The sequence below is a fragment of the Miscanthus floridulus genome, chromosome 5 (genome assembly GCF_019320115.1).
Source record: "Miscanthus floridulus cultivar M001 chromosome 5, ASM1932011v1, whole genome shotgun sequence".
In the NCBI taxonomy this organism is placed as follows: domain Eukaryota; kingdom Viridiplantae; phylum Streptophyta; class Magnoliopsida; order Poales; family Poaceae; genus Miscanthus; species Miscanthus floridulus.
Genome location: NC_089584.1, coordinates 79,846,353 through 79,858,646, shown reverse-complemented (window position 1 = coordinate 79,858,646; position 12,294 = coordinate 79,846,353).

Sequence of the window (12,294 nt, the reverse complement as noted above, 5' to 3'; positions counted from 1 at the left end):
CTATCTTTATAAGCACCTCCAAGAGACTGTGCCGCATGTACGTAAATCCTATCTCTATGAACACCTCTAAAAGAATGTGCCGGCATATCTCGAGATTGACGAATACGTAAACCCTGCCTCTATGAGCACCTCTGAAAGACTATGCCGGTATATCTCGAGATTGACGAAGTCACCACAGGCGCCTCACTGTCGACGGGAATGTCGTATACCACTGAAAGCACAGTGCCGTTAAATTCTAGAATAAATCCAAAAAAATACGAACACCCGTATCAAGTCGAGAACTTAAACCTAGATGGATAGATACCACCATAAGAAACCTAACCAACTGAGATATGGCTCAGTTCACAGAGATGGTATCCAATGTGAGTCAGATGGTTCTGTCGTAGGCTTGCATTGCATAGCCTTCGACTGAGGCCCAATCAAGGCTTCCATGAATCGACTAATTTCCATTCTAAATAAATTAGAAAAAAAGTTCTGGTTATCTTTCTCAACTTTTACGAAAGTCCACTTTTTCACCCTAAACTCTAAACTAGGTAAACCATCTTCGAACTTTTAAAATCATTCGTTTTACCTCCCTGACTCATTATAAGTAGTTATCAAAGGCAATTTTGTCTTTTTTATTAATTTCGGTTGAATCTTTGAAAAATCATAGTAAATTAAAGAAAAATTATAAAATAGGAAATCTAATTTTATTGGACTCTACATGAATAGATCTACACAATGAATATACAATATAGTATGCTTTAATATAAATTTTTTTGTTGAAACTTTAGATATATGATTTTCTATAATTAATTCATAGCTATAGTTTTTATGGTCCAATTATGGTAAAATTTTTATGGTGGGCTAACTATTGTATGCTTGAATTATAGTAAAAATTTCATACTCATTGGATCATCTAGCACCACCCCATCGATTGTCTTGTAATATATCCCTTTATGTATCTCACCCATCAACACTTTAGCTTCTTCTTGATTTAAGCATTTAAGCAACACCCTATCGACTGTCTTGTAATATAACTGATCATCTAGCAAGACATACTTGATCGATTTATACCTTAGTTTCCTGGTGACCTTCTATGATAGATTCTTAAGGTAATCAGTTATTTTAACTCTTCAATCATTAGTCAAGGTTTCACTACGTAGGATCTCTTGAAACACTCGATAACCTGACGCACTTTGAACTAACCAATTAGCCTCTTAATTCCATGCTCTTAGAATATGCTGAAGAGAAATATGAGGAAACTCCTTGAGTAACCTCTAGCATTCATCATAGTATCCCCTTAGAATACCATCTTTACATTCATATAGGTCGATCAACTGATTAATAATTAACTGTGAATCTCTAAATACTTCAATTGCCTTGGCCTTTACTTCATTAAGAAGTTGAAGCCTCTTAAGAATAGCTTCATATTCTGCTTGATTGTTGGTAGTCATCGGTTTAGTCGGAAAAGCAAACTCAAAGCTTGCCACCCAAGGTGAAATAATAACAATACCCAATGCCACCACCTTGCTTGCACGATGATCCATCAAAGAATAACGTCCAAGGTATCGGCTCTACATAGCCAATACTCGGCTTATGATGCTGGATGACAAAATCGGCTATTACTTGCCCATTGACTGCTTTAGCCGATTTGTACCTTAAGTCAAATTCCGACAATGCAAGAATCCACTTCCCCATTCTTTCATTTAATATCGACATTGATAGCATGTGTTTGATCACATTAGCCTTAGAGACAACTATATATTTAGCCGATAACAAGTAATATCGTAACTTGGTGCAAGAGAAATATAAGCACAAGCATAACTTTTTAATGGGAGAATATCTTGTTTCTGAATCCAAAAGCCTTCTACTTAGAAAATAATTTGTTCTTTTCCTTCAAACTCTTGCATTAAGGCCGATCCAATTGTCTGGTTATCGGTTGACACGTACAACTTAAAAGGCTTACCTTTTTGAGGAGGGACCAGCACGGGTGGACATTTCATATATTCCTTTATCTCCTCAAACGTCTTTTGTTGTACGTCACCCCATTTAAATTCTTGATCATTTTTAACTTCAACAAAGGAGAAAATGGCAGAACCTTTTCTAACAAATTTGAAATAAACATTCTGATAAAATTAATTTTACCAAGCAAAGATTATAACTCTGTTTTAGTAGTCGGGGGCACTGCCTCATCAATTGCTTTCATACTTTTCTGACCAATTTCGATTCCTCTCTCATGGACCATAAAACCCAAAAAATATCCAGCTGATACTCCAAAGGCACACTTATTGGGATTCATTTTTAAACCATGTTTTCTTGTGCACTCCAAAGTCTCCCGCAAATCAGCTAGTTGTTCCATGTACCCTTTAGATTTTACCATTACATCATCAATGTAGATTTCAACAATCCTACCGATCAACTTATGAAAAATATAATTCATCGCTCTCTGATAAGTTACATCGGCATTCTTCAAACCAAAGGTCATCACAACCCATTCAAATAAACATATTGCACTAGGACACCTAAAAGCTATTTTTGTTATGTCTTCCTCAGTCATAAAAATTTGATTATATCCTGCATTGCCGTCCATAAAACTAATAACCTTGTGCCCGGCTGCTGCATCTACCAACATATCGGCTATTGGCATCGGATAACCATCCTTGAGTGTAGCCTTGTTCAGATCTTTGAAATCGATGCAAACTCTCAACTTCATATTTTTCTTATACACAGGAACAACACTCGATATCCACTCTACATATCGGCACGGTCAGATAAATTTTGCTTCTAATAATCTTTTAGTCTCCTTTTTTTATATCATCAAGAACATTTGGGTTAAATCTCCTCAGAGCTTGTTTAAACGACCGATATCCAGGTTTGATTAGCAACCGATGTTCAACAATTGATCGATCTAGACCAGGCATCTTATAATATTCCCAAGCAAAATAATCTTTAAATTTTTTTAATAAATCTATCAACTCTTGCCTATACTTAGGATCCAACATAGCACTTACATACGTTGGCCTAGGCCTATCTCTAGGACCAATATCTATCTCCTCTAATTCATCGATCGACGTAAAGCCATGTCCTAGTTTACCATCTATACCATCTATTGGATTATCCATTAAAACAAACTCTCAAAGCCGACTGCTTGGATCGGCTGTTGGCTTTCATCATTGATCTTAATGAAGCCTCCTTCCCATAGCTTGCCAGAAAAACATTCAAAGTCTTCTAGTTCCTAATACATTGGATCATCTGTTGATATACTCACAAAATCATCTGCATGAACCAACTCAATATCATCTCCATGCCACTGAATCAAGCATTGATGCATAGTCGATGGTGCACAACAATTTACATGAATCCAATCACGACCAAGGAGTAAACTATATGAACCCTTTCCATCAATGACGAAGAATGTGGTGAGCAAAGTCTTACTTTCGATTATCAATTCAACGTTTATTGCTCCCCTAGTCTTGGATGCATTACCTCCAAAATTCTTAAGCATCATGTTAATCTCAATCAAATCTCCTGGTCCCTTGCCAAGCTTGCGAAAAGTAGTATAAGGTATAAGATTAACAGAAGCACCTCCATCCACCAACATTTTGCTCATCGGCTTCCCATCAACAAAACCTTTTACATATAAAGCTTTTAAGTTCCAATGCTTGACTGTCTTATCGAATATAGCTTGTTGTATAACTATCAACTTGACAACTATCTCCTCATACTCCAATTCATCAAAATCTGAATAGACTTCTTGGTCGGCTGGAGTTCTAAATTCTGACGGTAATAGAAAAGCCATTTGAATATTAGCCGATAGTTGACCCCTATCGACTGTTTGTTTAACATGCCACACTTGAGGTCTGCCAGATGCCTAAGCCTGTTCTAACTCTCTGTTACTTAGACGTTGTACCCTTCTTTTCTGGCTTCTTGTCAAACCTCCTAGACACCATTGCCCTTTCTGCCAGATGTATTCCTCCTCATCACCCTCTTCTTCATAATCTGCCTAATTTTGATCAACAACTCGCTTCCCAAGCCGATCATGAATACTTCTATTTTTAAGCACCGATCCATATTATTATGATGATACTCATCTCGAGCATGGATAGACCGGCGGTTGGCTTGAGATTGCCTAAACTCTCGATATTGCTCACTGCACTCTGGGCAATTATTTCTAGTAGGCAATTTCAGACCTTCATTCCAACAATGTCTGAAGAAAGGACAATTCCAAAGTGATTCAACTTATTTTCTTTCATACCTCTCATCTTCTTGTTGATGCTGGTATTCTTTCTCTTCTAACCAATGCTGATAATCCTTTTCCTTCTGCCATTACCATTTATTCAACAAAATTCGAGATGTGACACGCGGTCTTATCGCCCTGTTCCTTGATGTCTCTCTCTGCTCATATCGGCTCTTCTATCGGTTATGACGCCTCTTAATTTCTCTATATTCATCAGCCGATATTTGTATCTCTAGATCAACTATTCTAGTTTCTTTGGCCCTAGTTGATGTTAGGACTTCAGTCTTCCCTTTGAGCAACTTAGCATCAACCATGTTCTAATCTCTTGGGAAAGGATTATCATCAACTTTCATCTTCCGAGGTGTATCAAATTTAAGCTTCCCTTACTAAATAGCCCTATATATATGTTGCTGGAAAATTCTGCACTCGTTAGTAGAATGAGAAGTAGCGTTATAAAACTTGCAGAACTTCTTATTCTTCAACTGATCAGGAGGTAATATAATATGATTGGCGGGCAATTTGATCTATCCTCTCTTAAGCAAGAAATCAAAGAGCTTGTCTGATTTTGTGACGTCGAAATCATAGCTCTCCTCAACTTATTTTCTCTAAGGATTTGGCACCATTACTGTCTTCTTACCCCAATTCTATTTAGCCGCGTCAATTTCTTCTTCTTCATCGTCCTCATCGCCATCATTAACTGAATATGGATTATAAGCTTCAGCAATTGCGACATTCTTCTATAACTGGGTATCTCTGCGCATATTCTGGAATTGGCTATTGAGTGCTGCCACTCGTTGAGCCAACTGACCTAAATTGTTAAATTCTTGCCCAAGCAGCTTCTCCCTCCATGTTGGCAATATTCCTTGAACAACTAAAGCAGCTAGCTGATTATCAGTTAGATTCAATGAGATGCACAAATTTTTAGTCTCTCGAAACCTCTGAAGAAACTTGGCACCCGATTCATTAGTTCTTTGCCTTATGGTCATCAAATCTATGATTTTCTTTTCTCCTATCCTAGTATAGAAATATGTATAAAACTTCTTCTCTAGGTTAGTCCAATTGGCAATGGAGTTAACTGGTAACGATGAAAACTAGGTGAAAGCTGGTCCTGACAGGGACAGGGAGAAGAAATGATCTCGATGAGCTTCTTCAATGGATGCTTCACCCAACTTTGTAAGATACCAACTGGCATGTTCTATTGTACTTGTGCTATCTTGACCAGTGAACTTAGCAAATTTTGGGAGCCTATAATTTGTAGGAAGAGCGACCAAATCATACCACTCTGGATATGGATGTTTGTACGAAAAGGTCTGCCCTTTTGGTTTCAAACCAAACTGATTCTTCATCATCTTGGTCACTCTGAGCAACAACTCATCAGCATTTGAATTTGGATTTCTTTGCAATTGCTGACCCATTTATAGTTTAAAATTTGGGTACCTTGATACCCTAGATTTGGAATCATATGAAGGGTATTGTAATCTGTTCCATAATGATATCCTTGTGAAATCTCTATCTGTTGGGTCCTTTGCTGATTTGCTATTGGAAGTCTCTGGTTGTAGATGTTGGAATTTGTATCTCTATGAATCCTTTGAACTGATGGCACTATTTTTGAGCCGACGATGGTATTTGGCCTGATGTGTCAAAATTAACTACTTGATTCTAAACTTGCCCCGTCGGCTGTTGCACATACTGCACTGATGATCCAGAATTATTTTGTATTTGATTAGTAGTGGTACCTTGAACTTTCTTAGATGAGCTCTGTACTGCCTAGACATCATCATTACCAGTTAGTGCTACTTCTTGATGGCTAGTACCGGCTTGATTAGTCCCCTGAGTCGATAGATGTGGAATGTTGTAATAAGACAGTCCAACCTAATCAATTGGACATCCATGAAACACCTCTTTGATGGTATTGTGGAATGTGTTTAAGAAAGCTGTATTATGGTTCAACATGGCATCATGAACAGATTTGTTCACAACATCTACAAAGAAATGCCTATCATCAGCTTCATCTGTATCTGATTGCCCGTGCATCAAAACTCTTGGTAGTGGATATTTCTAGATGACCTTGTTATCACGTGTCTTGGTGTAGGATAACAGACACTTGTTCTAAAATTCTTCTATAGCTTTGCTATTGATGTCCTTATCCTCATTAGGTAAGTCTTCATAAGGCACCATAAGAATGTCTGTGTTATCGTGAGTTGCCATGATGATTGTGGAGTCCCACTGGGCGTGCCAGAACATGTGTCGGTGTGAAAATGTGGTTGCCACGCCGGGTGAACACGCAGCAAGCTAGAACAATCTAGAGATCTGCTTGGCTTCAATGCAGGACCAGTTGATCCTACGAATTTCCAAGGGCGTGCCAGTCAATTTAACCTGTAATTAATAAGGAGAGAAAATTTATCAGTAATTTAAGGCAAAACATGCCTGTTTTGCTCAGACAGTTCCAAATGTACCGCTTTGGGAGCAGCTAAACGGGAAAATCGACTAAATAGCTGATACGAGAAGAAATCGACTATTAAGGACTGTAACGTTTGCGGGTCATGATTGATTTATAGTAACGAATACAATGCACCCAGTTTTAACGGTCCTTTCCCTTAAGCTATTAACATGTATGCGTCAAAGATACATCATTGGCTAAATCAGATTTAATCAAATATGTGGTGTAAAGCCAATAAATTTGGTAAAGAGGGATATACCATGTAAACAATCGACTATTGAATATAAAGGGATCTACGAACTGTCTAGATCTAATTCATTACTACCAATAGTGAGGTTCGACCGGATCGATGCAGCTATGATGATGATAATAATCTAAAGCCAGAAAATCCATAAAACTGACTATACGTCAACAGATTCATGAAAGCGTGCCATATCATGTGAAAGCACAGGCGAATCGGCTAAAATAGCCGATTCGAGTAGAAAAGGGATTACAATATGTGAACAATCTGCTGTTTAATATGGACAAATCTATAAACTCATCAAATTTAATCTGTTATCTTTAACAGTGGGGTTCGACCGGATCGATGGCAACCATGATAAAGATAACAGATCAAACCTTTAAAATAAACAGATCTATTCACATTTAACAGAATCATGAAGACACACTATAAGCGTTAAAGTACGGGCAATTGGTTATTTAGTTGATGCAGGCATAACAAACAGCCAAAGTTATGCCTGGTTGAAAGCAAATCTACCAACTAGCATACTCCGATTTAAAGTGCTAACAATCGGGATCGACCGGATCGTTACAGCCATAATAGCAAACTATAGACCGGATTCAACTAGCTTGTAAACCTTCTTAAGATCATACATGCCTTAGCCACATACTATGCATGATCAGGATCAAAGTAGAATGACCGATAAATTATAATCCATCGTTTAAAGTAAGAACCATCGCAATGTGACAAAATAAACGATAGACTAAAAGGATGCGAGGTCGATCTAGATCGATCTTGACCGGGCAGATTGATATTGCTGAAACTAATGACAACAAGAACATCAGCAAGATCAGTAACTTAATGAATCTACCCGAAGGATGTCACCCTTAGGTAGAGCCAATAACTTGACCTTAATCTAATTCGAGCAGTGGAGGTCGAACTTAACCGATGCAGCCATACTTGAACTAGATAAGGATTGATAACTAACTTATACTAGAGCTTGTAAGAGGTCGGCCGAACTGATGCAGCCTTACAAATAGAAGTATAAGCCATGACGGTACTTACAGACAAGCTAGAGGTCGACCGGATCGATACAACCCTGCTTGTTGAAGAACTTGCCAAGATCTACAGTACTCCTACTCCTAAGGGTTGGTGTGAAGCTGAAAAAAGTAATTGGTCTTGATTGATTGTATGCTTTTACAATAGCCAGGGTCCAATATTTATACCCAGAACTTAAACATGAATCCTACTCGAACACAACTTATTACAATCTTTGAAATAAAAGAAAACATTCCTAATTTAAGATAACTTGGACTCCAATCTTTCCCTTTTTGTAGAGTCCAACGTGTTTTCCTCCCTCGACACCATCCGTACGTAGTCCATTGATATTGTCGGCTGTCGTCATCTATAAAAATAGGTAATTCCGACACTGCATCAAAACTAGCTGACCTCGATTCACACCTGATCGATCCCTTGATGATACAATTTCATAAGCCTTGAGTTCCTGCATTCTTCTTTCCTAAATTTTGGTGTAAACATAAGGTTACAGCAAAAACTTTGTACTAAAGCATATCATATCATATGTTCACTGTGTAGAACTACTCATGTGGAGTACACAACGCAATTGGACTTTTCATTTTATGATTTTTTGAGATTTACTATCATTTTTCAAAGATTTATCCAAAAACATAAAAGAAAAAAATAAAAAAACACCAACAGAAACAACTATGAAGGTAAAGTGACCGATTTTGAGAGATGAGGGAGGAACTATGTCTGGTTTTAGAGTTGTGGGAGGAAAAGCTTACTTTTGCGATAGTTGACGAAGGCAAAATGGACTTTTTGCTTCACCAAAACCTAGCCTGACTCTGAGCTAGGCCCGGAGGGAGTGGCTACGTTCTGGGCCGTAAAGGGAGTGGAAAGTCAATTCCGGTCTATTTAGTTTTTAGGCCAACCCAAACCAAATAGTGATTTCATCATGGACATGTTTTCGAAACATGCCGCTTTGATCCACCTGGATTGGGCCCTAGTGAAAGCTCTAGTTTGATTTTGGTGAATTGATGAAACCCTAAGTGCTATCCCTTTTTACTCTAAGTGATCATGAGATAGGGTAGCACATTCCAAGTGGTGGATTAAGTGATGACGATCATGTTGGTGGTGATGGCCATGGTGATCAAGTGCTTGGGCTTGGAAAAGAAGAAAGAGAAAAACAAAAAGCTCAAGGCAAAGGTGATATCCATAGGAGCTTTTGTGTTTTAGTGATCAAGACACTTAGCGAGTATGATCACATTTAGGATAGATAGCCGTACTATTAAGAGGGGTGAAATTCGTATCGAAATGTAGTTATCGAAGTGCCACTAGATGTTCGAACTCATTGCATATGCATTTAGATTCTAGTGAGTGCTAACACCCTTGAAAATGTTTGTGAAAATATGCTAACACACATGCACAAGGTGAAATACTTGGTGGTTAGCATATTTGATCAAGGGTGGCGAAGTTGGAGTTGAGGTGTTGTTGTTTTTCACTGACCAGACGCTGGTCACATAGTGACCGGACTCGGCATTGGGTGCATCCGGTCATAAGGGCAGTGAGGTGTGTTGTCAGTCTATTGATCGGATGTTGAATAGTAAAAGTGATCGGACTCATAGGGCCTGTGTCTGATCAGGGGTGACGTACGCTAATGTGTGCTTTGTTGCTGAGCTAGAGAGGACCTGACACAGGAGAGCATCCGGTCATCAGAAATCATCTCTAGAACCTTACTAGATGTGACCTGACGCTGTGTTGCCTCTAGGAGCATCACGTTCAGTCACTCGATGTTGTTGTTGGCATGCGCGAGGGCTATCTGTGCATCGGCACGTTCGGTCTCCTTGGTCGTGAGTCTGATCACTCTTAACCGCGTGAGGAAGGCTGACTAGCCATTGGTATCGAGCAGCGATGGTTGAATGGAGGCGACACATGGCAGCGATCCAGTGACCAGATGCAGGGTGCTGAGCATCAGATCATTTCAACATGCGCGTCTAGTCACCCCGAGCAGGGCGCTGTGATGAGCCCAATGACTCTATTTTATGGGGGCTTCTATTTAAGCCCCATGGCTAGCTCTAGCTCACTCAGTTAGCTATTTTCATTGACATAACCATCTAGTGAGCTAAGCCAAAGCCCTCCCACTCATCTCCATCATTGATTCATCATCTTTGTGAGATTAGGAGTGAAATCAAGTGCATTGCTTGAGTGATTGCATTAGAGGCACTTGATGATTGTGTTTTGCTGTGGATTTTCTTGGTGGTTTCTACCACCTAGATGGCTTGGTGCAATGAGGATTGTCGAGCGAAGGAAGGTGCTTGTCTTTGGCTCTGATTGTGGTGATTGTGAGCGGTTCTTGACCTTTCCCCAGTGGAGAGCCAAAAGGTACTCTAGTGGATTGCTCGTGGCTTGTGGATCCTCATCTTGTGTTGGTTATGCGGCACCCGATTATAGGTTAGGCGTGTGATGCCTATTAGCGCGTGAACCTCCAAGTGAGTGAACCACCACAATTGGTACTAGTTTGCCGATAAGCAAGTGAACCTCGGTGAAAAATCTTGTATCATCATTGTCTCTGAGGATTTCTATTATGATTGATTGATTATCACTTCCTATGGCGGTATATCTTCACTACCTCACTCTTGTATTTACATTCCTAGTATAGCTAAGCTCTTTAGTGTAATTAGTTTTGAGAGCTAGCTTTTGTTTTGTCTAGTGGTTAGTGAGGCTCAATAGTTAGTCTTTGAGAGCTCACTAACTTAGTGGTAGTGATATAGTCTCTTGTGTGTGAAATAGAGATCATAGCAACTAGAATTATGGATAGGAGGCTTGCATTTTTAGTAGGCTAGCGCAACCCTTGCTTCGTCGTTTAATTGACTAACCACTTGGGTGTTGTTGTAGATTTCTTAATAGGCTATTCACCCCCTCTAGCCATTAGGACCTTTCAAGTGGTATCAGAGCCGTGGTCACCGTGATTTAAGGCTTAACAACCTTCGGTGTCAAAATGGCTCAAATCAACAACACCAAGAAGCCACCCCAATTTGATGGCTCAAATTATCCTTATTGGAAAGCTAAGATGACAACATACATGAACTCAATCAATAGAAAGATGTGGAAGGTAGTGGAGACCAAGATTGAGATAGCCAATCTAGAGAATCCCTCCGCAGCCGAAGAAGTGTTTCTCCAAAATAATGACATTGCTCTTAGTGCCATTCATGGTGCATTAGATGAGAGGACATTTGAGCAAATCATGAACATTGAGATGGCACTTAAGGCATGGAAGAAGTTAGAGGAGTCTTTTGAGGGCACACAAGCAGTGAAGGATGCCAAGGCATACATCATCAAGGAGAAGTTTGCTAGCTTCAAGATAAAGGAAGATAAGAGTGTGCCGAAGATGTTCCATAGGCTTCAAGTGCTTGTCAATGATCTCAAAGCACTTGGAGAAGAGGTGAAGAATAAGGACTTCTCTCATAAGTTCTTAAGATGCTTACTATCAAGATTTGGCACATTGGTCACTATTCTAGTGAGGAGTGGTTTGGATAGAATGACACCAAACCAAGTGTTGGGAGATGTGATGATCGATGACACATATAGAGATGATGATGAGAAGGAAGAGAAAAAGGAGAAGAAAGATAAGAAGGCAGAGAAGAATAAGAGTGTGGCATTCAAGGCCACATCATCTAATGGCAAGGCAAAGCAAGATTCATCAAGTGAAGATGAAGACTCAAGCTTTGATGAGTTTGATGATGAGAAGATGGCTCTCTTTGTGAAGAGATTTGGCAAATTCATGGTGAAGAAGGGTTATCATGCAAGAAGGAAGAAGTCATCATCAAGAAACAAGGATGAAGCAAGGAGGTCTCCTTGGCCGTGCGTTCGATCGTTCTTAACCATGCAAGGAAGGCTGACTAGCCATTGGTATCAGGAGGTGGTGGTTGAATGGAGGCGACATGTGGCAGCGATCTGGTGACCGAACACAGGGTGCTGAGCGTTAGATCATTTCGACCTATGTGTCTAGTCACCCCAAGCAGGGCTCTGTGATGAGCCTAACAACTCTATTTTATGGGGGGCTTCTATTTGAGCCCCATGGCCGGCTCTAGCTCACTCACTTGGCCATTTTCAATGACATAGCCATCTAGTGAGCTAAGACAAAGCCCTCCCACTCATCTCCATCATTGATTTATCATCTTTGTGAGATTGAGAGTGAATCCAAGTGCATTGCTTGAGTGATTGCATCTAGAGGCACTTGATGATTGTGTTTTGCTATGGATTTTGCTTGTTTCTCTTTGTCATTGCCGCCACCTAAATAGCTTGGTGCAGCGAGGATCATTAAGCGGAGGAAGGTGCTTGTCTCTAGCTCCGATTGTGGTGATTGTGAGGGGTTCTTGACCTTTCCCCGGTGGA